General features: G+C 35.0%; 2 long non-coding RNA genes across 6 annotated transcripts; both read right to left on the bottom strand.

Annotated features, from left to right (window-relative positions):
- Positions 1 to 5,004: 5,004 nt before the first annotated feature.
- On the bottom strand, positions 5,005 to 6,592 carry LOC113333486. Its single transcript, XR_003352055.1, has 3 exons — positions 6,205 to 6,592; positions 5,922 to 6,033; positions 5,005 to 5,406 (listed from the first exon to the last, which is right to left on the bottom strand). It is a non-coding gene; the product is annotated as an uncharacterized LOC113333486 (long non-coding RNA).
- A 1,604-nt stretch (positions 6,593 to 8,196) lies between these two features.
- LOC113333484 lies at positions 8,197 to 11,822 on the bottom strand. 5 transcript variants are annotated; one of them, XR_003352053.1, is made up of 8 exons: positions 11,452 to 11,822; positions 11,081 to 11,159; positions 10,307 to 10,507; positions 9,769 to 9,821; positions 9,403 to 9,665; positions 9,246 to 9,301; positions 9,006 to 9,125; positions 8,197 to 8,234 (listed from the first exon to the last, which is right to left on the bottom strand). It is a non-coding gene; the product is annotated as an uncharacterized LOC113333484 (long non-coding RNA). The 5 variants fall into 5 exon arrangements; XR_003352052.1 differs by lacking the exon at positions 8,197 to 8,234 and adding an exon at positions 8,267 to 8,877; XR_003352054.1 differs by lacking the exon at positions 8,197 to 8,234 and having other exon boundaries at positions 8,267 to 9,125; positions 10,334 to 10,507.
- Between the last annotated feature and the right edge of the window lie 2,633 nt (positions 11,823 to 14,455).

Consider the following 14,455-nt stretch of genomic DNA (forward strand, 5'->3'; position numbering starts at 1 on the left):
CTTAATTAATTGAGTACCATAAAATCTGACGGTTTTGATTTAATTTTAATCATGTAAACTTGGTGTAAGAATTTTTAACAAATTTCAGCCAATCAAAGTCAAGGGTTTCGTCTACCTACCAATACAAAAGAGGGTGGACGCAACCACTAAATTTAGAGCATCGAATTTAATATATTTAATTATAAATTGACGGATACAAAATGTAAAGGGCTAACTTGTTTTTGAGCCAATCAGGAGTGAGGGTTTTGTTCACCGGCCAATAGGAGGGGAGGTAAACGTAACTCTCGACGCGGTGTGAGAGATGTGGTTGGGTGTTTAGGTTATTTATTTACATATATTGTAAAACGCAATACTTAGATACCATTGGTGCAACAAAATTATTTGACTAACATACAACTCAACACAAATTCTGAAGATACTTACGCGAGCAATAATTATTTTGATTATAGTATATTTTTCTAAGAATCATCCAGAAGATATGCCATACTGGGGGTTGAACCTATAGGTCAGGTAAGCTAATGTTTATTAAATAACGAGGTATCACCGGGGCCTTACGGCCCCGGCTCAGCCTCTCGTGATAGTCTTCAGTTTACATACATTAATGCAGATTACATCTTAGTTAATGTATCCAAGTATTTTAAAAGATAAGTAAGCAATTTAGTTACTTAGATTCCCATGATGTTTACACGTATTTTATATAATACATGTCGATAGGAAAAACTATTGTAATATTGTATCATTAGACACCTAAAATACATCTACATTAAAGAAATAAAAAGGAATACATGTGGAATATTTCCAGCATTATTTGCATTTAACTTGTCTGCAGTAAGGTATCTGTACATACCCCAATATAATTTCATTGTTTCTGCATTAATCTTTTTCACATCGTATTTGTTGGCTGGCAATATATTACGCTCAGTAAAGCGTTATGGAGACACTCTTTCGCTTGTTCCCATCCAGATATAAAGACTGGTTAGCAGTCCAGGCATGTCCTTGAATCTGTCTACTAACTGTGGAAGCTCGACAACTTCCTTAAGATTATTACCAACCTATGATTTATATCCAACATATATAGATCAGAGACATGTAAATGTACAAACACAACAAAGGGATGCAAACAACTTTGGGGAATATATCTTTGCATAATATATATTTTACGATTCAAGCGCCTCCAGCCGCATATTTTAATAAAGCGCCAAGACAGTGACATAATTCCAAAGTAATGATCTCCTCAAACATACTCCAACGAATTCTTCACAACATCCACTGAGTATAACAGAAAACGTCTATTTAAAGTCTCCTCCTGGAAAAATGGTAATTCCACCAAGTGGTCTCTCCTTATTCCCAGGGTCCCAAATTATTAGGTTTTCTTGTTCCAGTGGTTTATGTTGTGAATCCTATTTATCAACGCCACAAACATTGTTCTCAGTTATTTCTATGGAAATCCTGAACGTGGAGTGTTCTGTAGACATCCTACCAAAAGAAGTGAACCAATTCCATACGAATGAGCGGTCAGAACTATGTGTCTATCCCTGCAGCAGTTAGACGCCAATATGTTATGCAAGAATGATTACCACTTCCTGTATTTCCATTGATAAAAAAAGATCACCGCCACCATATCTCGCAGAACTAAACACGGTGTTGTACGCCGATTCTCGGAAGAATTCAACTTCCTGATAGTCTATTCGAGTCCGGAATTAGGTAATGTAAGTTGAAGGAACCGATGATCCCACATGAAGTTGTCACTAACACCAACACTCCATGTTATTTTTGGTCTTGGCATATCTTCTAAATCTTCAAGAGAATTTCCAGATTCACGTAGTTGTTCTTCCAAAAGGTACAACCCAAATCAAATACCTGCTCATCTGTTGGCTTCCAGATATAATTATACTCTATGAGCAAATCAAAATGTAGATCATCACATATGTTTAGCATAACTTTGACCACAAAACATCTGTATGATTTGAACTACAGTCACATAGAATAATCTTGAAAAGTTTTCTTAGCTGAACTCCAGTTTTCATTGTCATCTCCTAAAATTCCAAGTGCAATGCATGCTCCTTTAAACATACGATGTAGTTTCCTAGCATCACCGTCCCTGACTGTTTTCATGTTGAATGAATTTGCACCGGCTATAACTGTTATTAATAAACACAGGTAATACAATTCATCAACATTGGAGCTGACAAAGTACATCCTTGCAATTGCAAAACCCTTCTTCCTTACTTTCCGTTTTTATTTTACCATTAAAACTTTTTGTGGAAGATCTTTATAGTTATATTCTTTGGCAGTGGCAACGTTGACTTATATTTTTCTGCAGCAGTGTTAACATTTTTCATTGAGTCAGTTGCATCATACACGATTCTTTGTTATCCTGGAAGATGAATAGCCAGTCGAACTACATTAGGTTATTCCTGGTGCGCATTGAGTGATCGTACAAACGCCACACAGACTCAGGTGGCCAAATATACATTACATCAATGTAGGATTACACCTCATCGCATTCACCAACAATTAGTGTTGCACGGTCGTCACCTTTATAGATATATTTTTTGCATGTATTTAACAACCCTTATAGCACCATAGATATAAAAATTAATGTGGAATTGAATATCCTGAAAAAATATGGGTTGTTCGGAACAAAACTACGGACAATCATCTCCCACCCATTGTCGTGACGACGATACATTGGATACCCACATTCATCCATGCTTGTATTCTTGGTATGTTTCTTCGGATATCCTCTGATACATTTTTCATTCTTTATGGACATGGAGGCCACACCACATAGACCATGTACCATGCATTTTCTAACAGTCTCAAGTGAAACTGGATTGTATTTTTCATCTGGAAGTTCGACACATACACATTTATCAACATGTTCAACTGTTTTAAAATTTTCAGGACCATCTAAGAATATAAGACCGCGCATATGAGGTGGACCAAGTTTATGAAACTCAACTATGAACACATGAGCAACTACTATTCCGAATGCATTCACTTTCTTGATTTATTTCATCAACTCCTCTTCAACTCGAATATGCGGGATATGAGCTCAGGACGATCCGAAGCATATTGATGGGGTAGAAACTCATCTTTAAATTCTGGCCAACATGGATTCACAATCATTGTTAGGAAGATACCTGGATGATGATTAAACTGTGTAATGGCTGTTTAATCTTTATAAATCTCACCACAAATAAAAGTTGATAGTAATACGTATGTCTTACCTCGATCATCTCCAGGTAGTACAACCCAAACTTCATCGAACATTAACAGGTTATATCTCCTTTCATCTGTAGTTTATTCATAATAGGTGATGACTTTGACATTTTGGTATGCTGGATTAACATTGCTCAAAATCTCTTGTGCCTGGGAATATTTAGTGAAAACACATTATGTTGTGAGATATCCTTCTGAATTGTTCCAAGAACATATTTATCCAGTCGGGGATACCATCTTTCACGAAAATTCATGGCTTGATGAGGATCATAGACATATAGATGTTGATTGGATATTTTCCTTTATCAGGTGGTAACGTTCTGGTGTTTGCCAAAATTCCCGTGAATTTCAAAAGATTTCGGCCTGTTACTCTTTAAAACTCTCTTATCCATTTTAAAAGCATTCATAATATTATACTCTCGGATATGATTCTTGAAAAACCTTGGATTGGCTTCGTCTCCGTCGAGTAAATACCATTAGTTCCTGAGGCTCTTGCAGCTCAGGGAGTGTTACTTTTCCTTTGCGACAACATTTTTCGAAGGATGGATTCTTTTTGGATGAGTCAGACATCCTCTCGTCAATCCAATGCAGTGCTTCACACAATGGACATTCAATATTCATTTTAGCAAAATAATGACGGACAGATAAGTGTAGATCATCTTTCTAATTTACAATGCTCTGTGTAGCAACGTCAAAGCCCACAAAAATCAACATAATCTTCCGAAGTAAAATTTTCTTTAGCAACGGACCTGTACACGTCAACATATATACTATATCCAGTGCCAATTATTGTTCGGCAGCATTGAAGCCCAAATTTGAGCATTTTTGATCTGTGTTATTCACTAAATAAGTTTGAAATATTCACTAACTGCAATGTTGTTTCTACCATTTTTCTGTCCAGGAAGAAAGAAACACAACTTTCTGCTTAGTGATTGGAAAAAAATATTGACTGATCCACAGAAACAAAATCAAATAAAAACTGAACCGGTGATTCAAGCAATGAAACAGAAACTAAATCACATAGAACGTGAAAGAACAGAAGAAGAAAAGACAAAGAAAGGAAGACAAAAAGAGCTACAAACACTTCAAACGTATGCAAGGTTCACAGAGATTTGGTCTGTATACTTTTGTGTTGCTATATCTACCTATATCTATTAATTAAGAAACATAAAGACAACACTCACCGATCGTATATTTCAATCAAAAGAAGACTTGATTAAGCATTATTGAAGAAGAAAACAAAAGTAAGAACATCAAAATGAGAACATAAAAAGATAAGAGAGAACAAACCCAAGAATAGATGTCATAGCCAGCTGAGCCATTTCACATGGGAAGCCAAATTATATACTCCCTCTGTCTCTTAACAAGAGATACTTTTACTTTTTCAATTTGTTCTATTTTTAGTCTAAAATGAAAAAGTGAAAGTAACCCTTTTTAAGAAAGGGAAGTAGTAGTTTAGAGGGAAAAAAGAAAACAGAAATCTCAATCATCCGATGTTTTCTTTTTACTGTACAATAACGACATCAAACCCGAGATGCAAACCGATCTCTTACGTCATTCTCTGAGATAAAATGGTTTTGACTGATTATTTCTATTTTCATTACAGTTAGGCGTGTGGATTTTTGAAAACCTAGAGAAAAACTTCAAAATCGGTTTAGCAAATGGCCAAAACAATTTCGTTACAAAAGTTTTTATAGCACCAATAAATTGGATAATAGAAGATGTTTGATATCAACACTTCATAAAATAATCCTAACCGATTCATAACTTCGTCCCTACTGCGTGGATATATAGAAGTCTAATCACATAATTTATGTGCCTTCTGTGGATATCGAACCCACAACTACATGGTCACAAACCATGCGCTCTATCATTTGAGCTAAGATAGAAAGTAACACTATGTTAAAACCATCAAACCCATTACGAATCATATACTTACTACCATTTAGCAAGCGTGGCTTGGCATCTATGCTTATAAAGTAGAATTGGAACATTTTTGATATCTTACATCAAATTACCATTATGGGAAGTTCAACCATTAATTGCAAAATAGAATGTTTATTGGTTACCTTTCTACGAAGGAGAAGTTAACAATTGATGCAATTCGGCTACTTCCCAGTCTTGAAATTCAAGATTGTGTTGCACCAGGGGCTTTTATAGTACATGTGAACAGCAGCGGAACTGAAATGACCAAACACAATCAAAAGAAAAGAGTGAAAAAAAAGTTTTCATGTGATTACATACAAAGCACTAAAGAGATCCCTTAAATTTCTAGGTAGAGTGATTCTATCTCTGAAAACACATTGGAAGTAGTATGGTACCACCAAAAGAAACTTGAAACTAAAGTTCCAGGTTTCTGTTCGAGAAGCAATATTCATCGGAGTTATTAGGAAAAGGATTGTGTAATATGAAAAAATATTAGAATCTTAGAAATATATCATTCATAGATTAAGTGTAAGCTAATTCAAGAACTGTAATAGTGTAGAACAGGTAACAAATGGTTAATGCAGTACAAAAGTTTGCTATATTATCTATTACGAACTCATTAAAAACCAAAGCCCGAAGCATTTCTTAATTGGTCATTATATCATTACGACATTGTATTTAACTTAAATATACGTAACAACACTGATTAATAAAAAAAATCAAACATTAAAAACACATTTTATTGTTTTGGTGCTCTGCATTCTGCAAACCTGACAATAAGTTGAAAGATGTATTCCTGTAAAAACTGAAATCCTGCCCCGGTGCTCCAAGTAAAAATCCATCTCAAGTCCCTTGTCAAAGAAGCTAGTTAGTCGCTATGATCTGCCAAAACAAATATTGACAAAATTATATTACCACATTCAAACAAAATGGAACGACAGTTTTTGCTGGATCAAAAACCAAAATAAACAATCTTCGAAGAAAAACAAAAAAGGGAAAGTTAATTGATAAAATAACATCCCTAACTGAAGCTAAATTAGACTACAATAGTACCTTTGCGCTTGGCAGATTCATTAGGAGAAGTTGAATAAATTGGTCGAACTTAGATTTTTCACTCTGTCCAAACATATAAGGTTGTGATAAAAGAACCCACTGCACAACCGAGTCATTTCATCAATCAACTCAACAGCATAACTTGGAATCTCAAATCCATCAAGTATATCAAACAAAACCTTCCATTACAAACACTAAACCCTAGTAAATAAATGATCCTACAACTGAAAAGCACATAATCAAATAAAAACAGAAAAATAGTTGCCTCATTTTCAGCCCCAACGTTGTCGATTATTTCACTGAACCGAGTAAATTTTGTTCATGGTGAATTAGTTACCCTAAAATGCAGAGGAGGAAGCAATGAACAAAATATCACAACAATTGGAGGATTTTCTTAACCAAATCACAGCTTTCCCTTCATCAGGAAACTTGAAGAAAGACGTATTGTCTCTGAAGTTAGAACAAATAAAATGTTGATATCTTAAGATGATGTAAGTTGTCTGGCCTATTTACCATGATACTAAATAGCTCAGACACAAAAACTTACATGTATATTTAAAGTTAAAATCTCAGACCCGCATTAAAACTCGCCAAAGTTGTATTAAAACTTACAGATAAATATAAAGTAATGTGAATATTTCAAAACTGTAGTAAAACTCGCAAGAGATTTCCTGCAAACCCCTTCTTAATGGCAAGAGCTTTGTTGCTAGTTTTTAGTCGTATAGCGACTGTTCATCCATCCGCAAACATATATACAACATAATTTATGTTTTTAGTCTCTTGGCCGTACTCTAGAAGACATCAAGTGCTTTTAGAAAAAAAATCTATTATACCGTGAAGAAAATGGAACCTTACGCATCTTACAAAATACATTTAAAACTTCACCAACTGTAATCGGTCTAGGTACACAATCAACAACACTACACCCCACAACACCACAAAATTTACCCAAACAAAATGATAAACTCCAGTTTCAGGAAGTTGGCTTTTCTTCCCAAACAACAACACAGTCAACACTGATGAGGTTATGATATGATATTCTAAAACAACTAAAACCCCCCAAACAGCAAAACCATATGAGGTTTTACACAGTCGCTGATAATTAATGGTTCAATATAATATCTAAATAAACCTCTCTATGTCCTAGGATTGAAATCCCAAATAAATCATTAATTCTTTATAACATATGCTATTCTAGGCATGGTATTTGCTTTTAACCTGAGCAACATTAAGTCAATATGTAAAAAACTACTCGACCATAATAAAAATATATAAAAACACAAACCAACCAGGGGTTTGATTTGTAAAGAAAAATAACATATAAAATCAATAAAACCCAAAATAATTGCTCACAGATAAGTTGTGTCGCGCCACTAAACATAACAGTCAAAACATGTTAACCTGAAGTTTTCACTATAGAACATGAGATTGAGATTACCGTTTTAGCTATGCACATATCTGTATTCGTTATCTTCGTTTAGTGTTAAACACAAACCAATATCATGTATGGTCAGTGTTTATAATTAAAGGAACTCCAAGGGCATATACCTACCCTACCTGCAAAGAAACTAATACAACGAATTTAGAAGGAACACATAGAATGCTCTATGTAGGGTTACTTCAATTTCGATTGGGGGATGAGGAGTGTTTTTTTTACATGTACATCTGAGACACTTCCAGAAGAACCTACGAAAATTTAAGAAAAGACAAAAGTAGGTATTTTGGCCCACCACCCTTACACCCAATGTCTAACTCAAACCATGAGCAGTAAGTGTGTGTTTCAACAAATGCAGTACAGATCTCAGCACCATTGCAGATCCAATCTCAGCACCATCAGAGTTATTCTTCATAAATCATTTACTAATATAGCCAACCATGGGAAATAGAATTTAGGTACCAAGCTTTGTGACTAAGTACAATATGTACGACGTGTATGAGAAGTAGCATGTAGCAGGAAAATTACCTTCCATGGAAGTTAGTGGTCTGACACCGGTCGTCGTTGCTTCTACTTCCTCATCTTGATCCCTGTGCTAGTCGTGAGTCAAAAGTTATAGTATAAATTAGGAACTGTTAGCACCTTCAGAGTTATTCTTCATAACAATCATTTAATAATGTAGCCAACCACGTGACATAGAAATTAGTTGGTATAACCAAGCTTTGCAACTAAGTATAATATGTACGAATTGTATGAGAAATAGCGAAAGCAGTATTTAAAAAGCGTTCTGACGCGCGCCTAAACGTTGAAATAATTAAACATGTCTATCCATAGTCAATATCTTAATAAACTTTGAAAAAGATATATACAACTGTTGATCTGTTTCAGAATCCGAAGAACATTAAACATGATTACTTGAATCCTAAGTACAAATGACATATATGATTACTTTGGGCGAAGATATCTTCCCTAACGGATTGGAAGATTCCTCTATTTCATTCTGTATATCCTTGGGCAATCCCATTCTTTTGGTTGTCTTGGTTCAGCATCACCTCCATCTTTCTTCGAAGCCTCAACATCACCTCTCGACTTTGTACTTAGTTTTTACTAATCCGCTTCTAGTCGTATTCTATTTCAAGAACTTCACTCGGGTGCTTCCGCACTTCTTAGGTCATATAGAGTCTATCTATAACCCCTTTTCCCTTCTTTTATCGAGAAGAGACACTTGGTAAAGATATCTGATTACGCAGTATTATATGTTAAACCCAAAATATCCTTTATTAAGTGACCTAAGCTAATAAAAGCTACATAGATGGAGAAAAATAAAGTGGTTAACGATTTTTGCACATTGTTAGGAAGTTGATACCTCCCAAATCATTTACACTGAACAATGGTGTAACATAAACGTCAAAGTGCATCAACAATAGCTCCATCCTTGGTATTAATTAATGACAAAATATTATATGCATACGACCGCGCACACCACCTACAGGGTAGTTGATTCCACCAAAATGTTTGTCACACAAAACCCAAAAGAAGAGTAGGTCAAATGCAATGTAGGAAAAAGAAAAAAGAACGCCTCAACGTCACCAATTAATGATATTACCTGCCGTGTTGGCATTCTTCATGGTTCTCTAGAAAGCATTAACTGGTTCATGGTCGCTGCAACCATATTTATACCAAGATAAAAAAATCTAAACTGCAAGAATCTCAACCAAAACAGAAAACAACACTTCAATTATGTGTAGAACACGGTTAAATACCTGCTATTGGATCTGACGTGAATCGAACACGTAACCTTTTTATGTGGAGTCAGATTTGACACCATTGCACCTAAGATCCGTGATTTAAAAGACTTGTCTTAGTATGGGATAGAAGCAAGATTTCCCTTCGGTGCTGGTCTTTTCAAACAATGGTAACTGCGAGAAGGGGAAATCAATCGACCATACTTTGTGCAACAGTATTTGTACTGCAGCTCTATTCTTGTATTTGATTCATGAGATATTTCCATGATTCTTTCTGCCCTCTGGATCCAATATATAAATTCATAATTAACAATCTTTATGAATAAGAATTCTACAAAGAAACCATATAACCACGAAAGGAACAAAGAAACTAAAGGAGGTCACCTCAAACCAATTTTTTTCTCAGCCATATGTGGCAACACCCATCCATGCACACTCTATTATCCCAGCACAAAGAAAAGAAATAGATAAATTTAAGTGGCCAAAGTTACATTTCAAACTAATTAAACTCATTTATAAAAATTTCCATGTTAAGTGACGATAATGAATATATCGTCTGGTATTAATTATTTTCCTAAGAGGTGGGTCTATAATTACGATGTTTGTTAGGCAAATCCGAACCATTTCTGACAAAATATTTTACACCCATTCGAGATTCAACTCGCTTTTGATGCCATTATTAATAATTGTCATCCAACTATGTCGCTAACCTACAGAAAAGTTGGTGCCAATATCATGGTGTCACGCTAACAAATTTCAACATCAAATTACAGATTTCCTTTTTCTTCTCCTTAAAGCTGTTTTACAGATAGAGATCAATGCTACCTTAGAAACCAAAATACTAACTTAAAAATAATGTCACATCAAATTGTGAGGAATTACATAGAAATTCAAAAGTAAAAACGGCATTGAGTTTCCATACCCTGTAGAGTAATATTCTCACACTCACAATTATAGAAAGAGCTTGACATGCCAACATAGCAGAGACTAACTTTCCACAACCCGTGTTCAATAACCAAAGACAAAGCACAGATTCCACGGTTGAAATCCTAATCTGGAGGGCGTGAAGATGCAAGTAAATTAATAGGCTTAGACGTCCATTGCCTAAGGGAGTTTATCATCTCTGAAAAATAGCCAAAGAATTCACGTTAGTACTGTTTGGGGATGAAATAAAGCGAAATAGCCAAAGAATTTACTTTCGTACTATTTATGGATGAAATAAAGTGAATAACCATATCCATTTAATGAAAATTATTGATGGGGGACACTGAAGATGAATAATTACATTGATAAATTAAATCAAAAGAAGGTAAATGTCAGTAACTACAATGGTCATATGAATTGTACAATTAGAGGCATTAATCACTAAAGGGGATAAGTATCTATATGGACAGATGATATCCATTTATCTATCACAACTACGATAAATGAGTCATACTGATCACCTTCACTTACAAAATTTGGTTACTGTTTCACACACTTTCTTTACTTTCAATAAGAGTTGTTTTCAGCTTAGTCGTCTTATAGGACATCACGAATTCTTCAAATAGATTAGCACACTAATGATTTTGTCGAGAAACCAAAAAGATAACACATAAGTTAAAACAGTGGGAATATGGTGGGAGAGATTTTAATAAAAAAAGTTGGAATCTGGGAACCTAATGCTGAAAAGAAATAAAAAGAGAGCTGAGATTACCCGCATGAACATCTATCTTTTCCCTTCTAATTACACCATAAGATGGTCAATCTGCCATCTTGATTCTCCACAAAAAGACCTACAGAAATAATTCAAAAAATTGGATTAGGGCAAAATAGAGTTATCACGAATAAATATTAGTTTAAAGACATATCACAAACACAAATCTTGGCAAATTAAGCTTTCAGAAACATGGTAACCCTTGCAAGAGATTTGATGTTTTACATTATAAAATATCTTCTCAACCTTTCCTTGCCATGCAATTGATTGTGGATGATAATGGCCAAAATCAAAAAAATAAATTGGCTATTACCTAGTTGAGAAAAAAGAAAAGAAAAAAGATAACCTTTAATTGAGATAGAGAATCATACCTTGAACTTGGTCACTGATACCAAAGCCTATGTAATTTCTTCTCTTGCTCGGTGATGGGGAGGGAGATAGGGCGGTTAACTGAATCAAAAACATATGAAATTACTTACACATAAGAACGTATCATCGACAGATTCGACTGAAAGGTTATTTCGATTATTTGACAGTAGATGGGGAATGGTGCTTCATATGAATGAGGGATCCAGGGGACTAATTAAGTAACCCTACCACGCCCACAGTTGCGGAAAGGGTTGAATCAAAGAGGTTTTATTCTTTATCCTTCTCTTCGTGTTCTTTTTATCTCTATTCAAATCACCCGAGAATAGAATTCCTCTGAGAACATTCAAACACATCAATGATCTTCGAGAAGAGTTTTTCGTAAACAAAGATTTTTAATTGGATTATATGGTAAAACTCGAGTTAAATAAGTATGGCCCCTATCATTCCCAGCCGTCCAAGTCAAACGAAATCCAGACGATAAAGACCGCGAGATGACCCTTTCCGGTAAATCTTGTCCACTCTTTGACTCTTTGATCATGGAGACAAACACCACCTTTTTTTTTATAACAATGATCGTCCGAATTTTTTTTCTATAAAATATTGTTACATGGCGATATTGTGCGTAATTATTTTCTTTTTATCGGTAGTGTACATAAATTTAACCCCAAAACATTCCTCCCCTTTCCATGAGGCATTAACGATGACCTATTATCTTAGAAGAAATAGCTCGTGTATTCTACATTATTTGCCTATGCTTTTCGTTAAAAATTCAGTTTTGCTCTTTGGACCTTCAATTCCAGTCGGAACACGACAAACTAGATCATTTTAGTCATTTGAACTAGTTGTGGTAAAGAAGAACATGGTTGATATGAAAGTGCTCATATGGCTAACCATTTGGTTAACTACTGTTGAACTAACTAAATGTACATGTTTGGGTATGGTTACACGAACCTAAATAAACGTGCATTTTAATTGTGTGTAATAAGCTAAGTTTCGATCTAACGGTTGAAAGATATTAGCTTGAATCTAATCAGGTTTTCATCTAACGGTGAATATTGAATGCTTTGTTACTAAGCTAACATTGATTGCAAACCATGATTTGAAACACTATATAAAGGAGAACTCTAGCAACTGGGAAACCTAATCCCCACACCTCATGTGTGACACTAGTTGTATTAGCTAGAGTCGATTCTCCTTTAACGTTAGGTTTTTATCGATACCCTGTAGGTTAACGACTTCAAGACTTCATTGGGATTGTGAAGTCAGACCGATACCACTTTTCTTGTAGTTACGTGATCTGATCTTGCTGTTTCTATCGTACAAAGTACAATCGTAAGATTGGCTTGAGATTGATTTCCCCGATAGGCAAGATATAAAAGAAGTCACAAAAATCTTCGTCTCATCGTTTGTGATTCCGCATATCTTCTTTCGCTATTCGATTAAGATTATTGTGAGGTGATTGATAATTCTAGGCTGTTCTTCGGGAATATAAGTCCGGATTATCAATTGGTTCCTGTTCACCTTGATTTATCAAAAGACGAAACAAAAACTCATAGGTATTTCTGTGGGAGACAGATTTATCTATTACCGTAGACTTTTCTGTGTGATATAGATTTTTCTATTAAAGTCTTCGACTTTGGGTCATAGCAACTCTTAGTTGTGGGTGAGATCTGTTAGAGCATTGCTCGGTCGAACTCGCATGCGTTGCTATCTCAAGCATGTTTGTCAATGTTAGTGATCAAAACTATAAGTCTTGATTTCTAGTCTATTATAGCTAAGTCTCGGACTAGGATAGAAAGTGTAGTTGAGCTCAAGGACTTCATGGCGATTCATCATACAAGTAGAAGAACTACTCAAGGAACCGGTGGAACTTCTCGATAAAAAGGTATGTGAAGACTTGAACTTATCTATCACTCAAAAGTCTATCTACTCTATCTCCTATTCTTTGAGACAATAAGTCGTATGCTATATATATAAACGTTGATTATACACATTTGGTATTTCGAGCCGAGTATACCTCACCTATCTATATCTCGAAATATGAGTTGGTAAGCTTTTCGCTTTAACCAAGTTTATCTTTACCATGTAACGAAAGTCATGATATGTTTCAATCATCTTGAAAATTGCTGTGACAAGAAATGGTGTAACAACTATATAACGTCCTCTAAGAATGTTTCAATGATTGAAATGAGAGTTTAGATTGCATAACCAATGGTGGACATAAGCATTGTTGTGGAAACACATTTATGTATAAGTCATATTCCTTGAACCAAAGTTTTTGAACTTTGTTGATCAAGAGAATCGGAAGAATGGCGTGAGCCAAGTCCGCGAACTGCCGAAGTTCTCAAACCCGAGAATTTTTGTGGAGTTGACAAACTATTTGCGTGAAACTAAGTCCGCGAACTCAGTCCGCGAACCGGCGAAGTTCTTATACCCTAGAATTTCTGCTGGAGTTTGTAAACTCTGCCCGGTAACTTAATTCCGCGAACCTAGTCTGCGAACTTGAGAAGGTTATATATCTGAAGATGATTTATGAACTTAAACTTAAAAAGACTAAGGAATGAAGTTTGCAAACCGTGGCTATAAAAGTTCATGAACCGATTCAAGTGAATCAAATCATCTATGCTTCAATTGTGTCTTGTGTAGTACATGAGATTTCCTTGCAATTGAACAACTATCTAACTAGTTCATTTGAAATCATTTGAACTAGTTATGGTGAAGAAGATCGTGGTTTATATGAAATGCTCATATGGCTAACCTTTTGGTTAACTATTGTTGAACCAACAAGTGCATACGTTTGACTACAGTTAATAAACCTAGAAGCATGTATTGTCAAGTGTGTGTAACAAGCTAAGTTTTCGATATAACGGTTGAGAAATATTAGCTTGAATCTAAATAAGGTTTATATTAGCTTAAATCTAAATCAGGTTTTCATCTAACGGTGGATATTGATTGCTTTGTTACCAAGGTAACTTAATTTCAAACCCTGATTTGAAAGACTATATA

This window comes from Papaver somniferum, unplaced genomic scaffold (assembly GCF_003573695.1).
Source record: "Papaver somniferum cultivar HN1 unplaced genomic scaffold, ASM357369v1 unplaced-scaffold_133, whole genome shotgun sequence".
Lineage (NCBI taxonomy): Eukaryota > Viridiplantae > Streptophyta > Magnoliopsida > Ranunculales > Papaveraceae > Papaver > Papaver somniferum.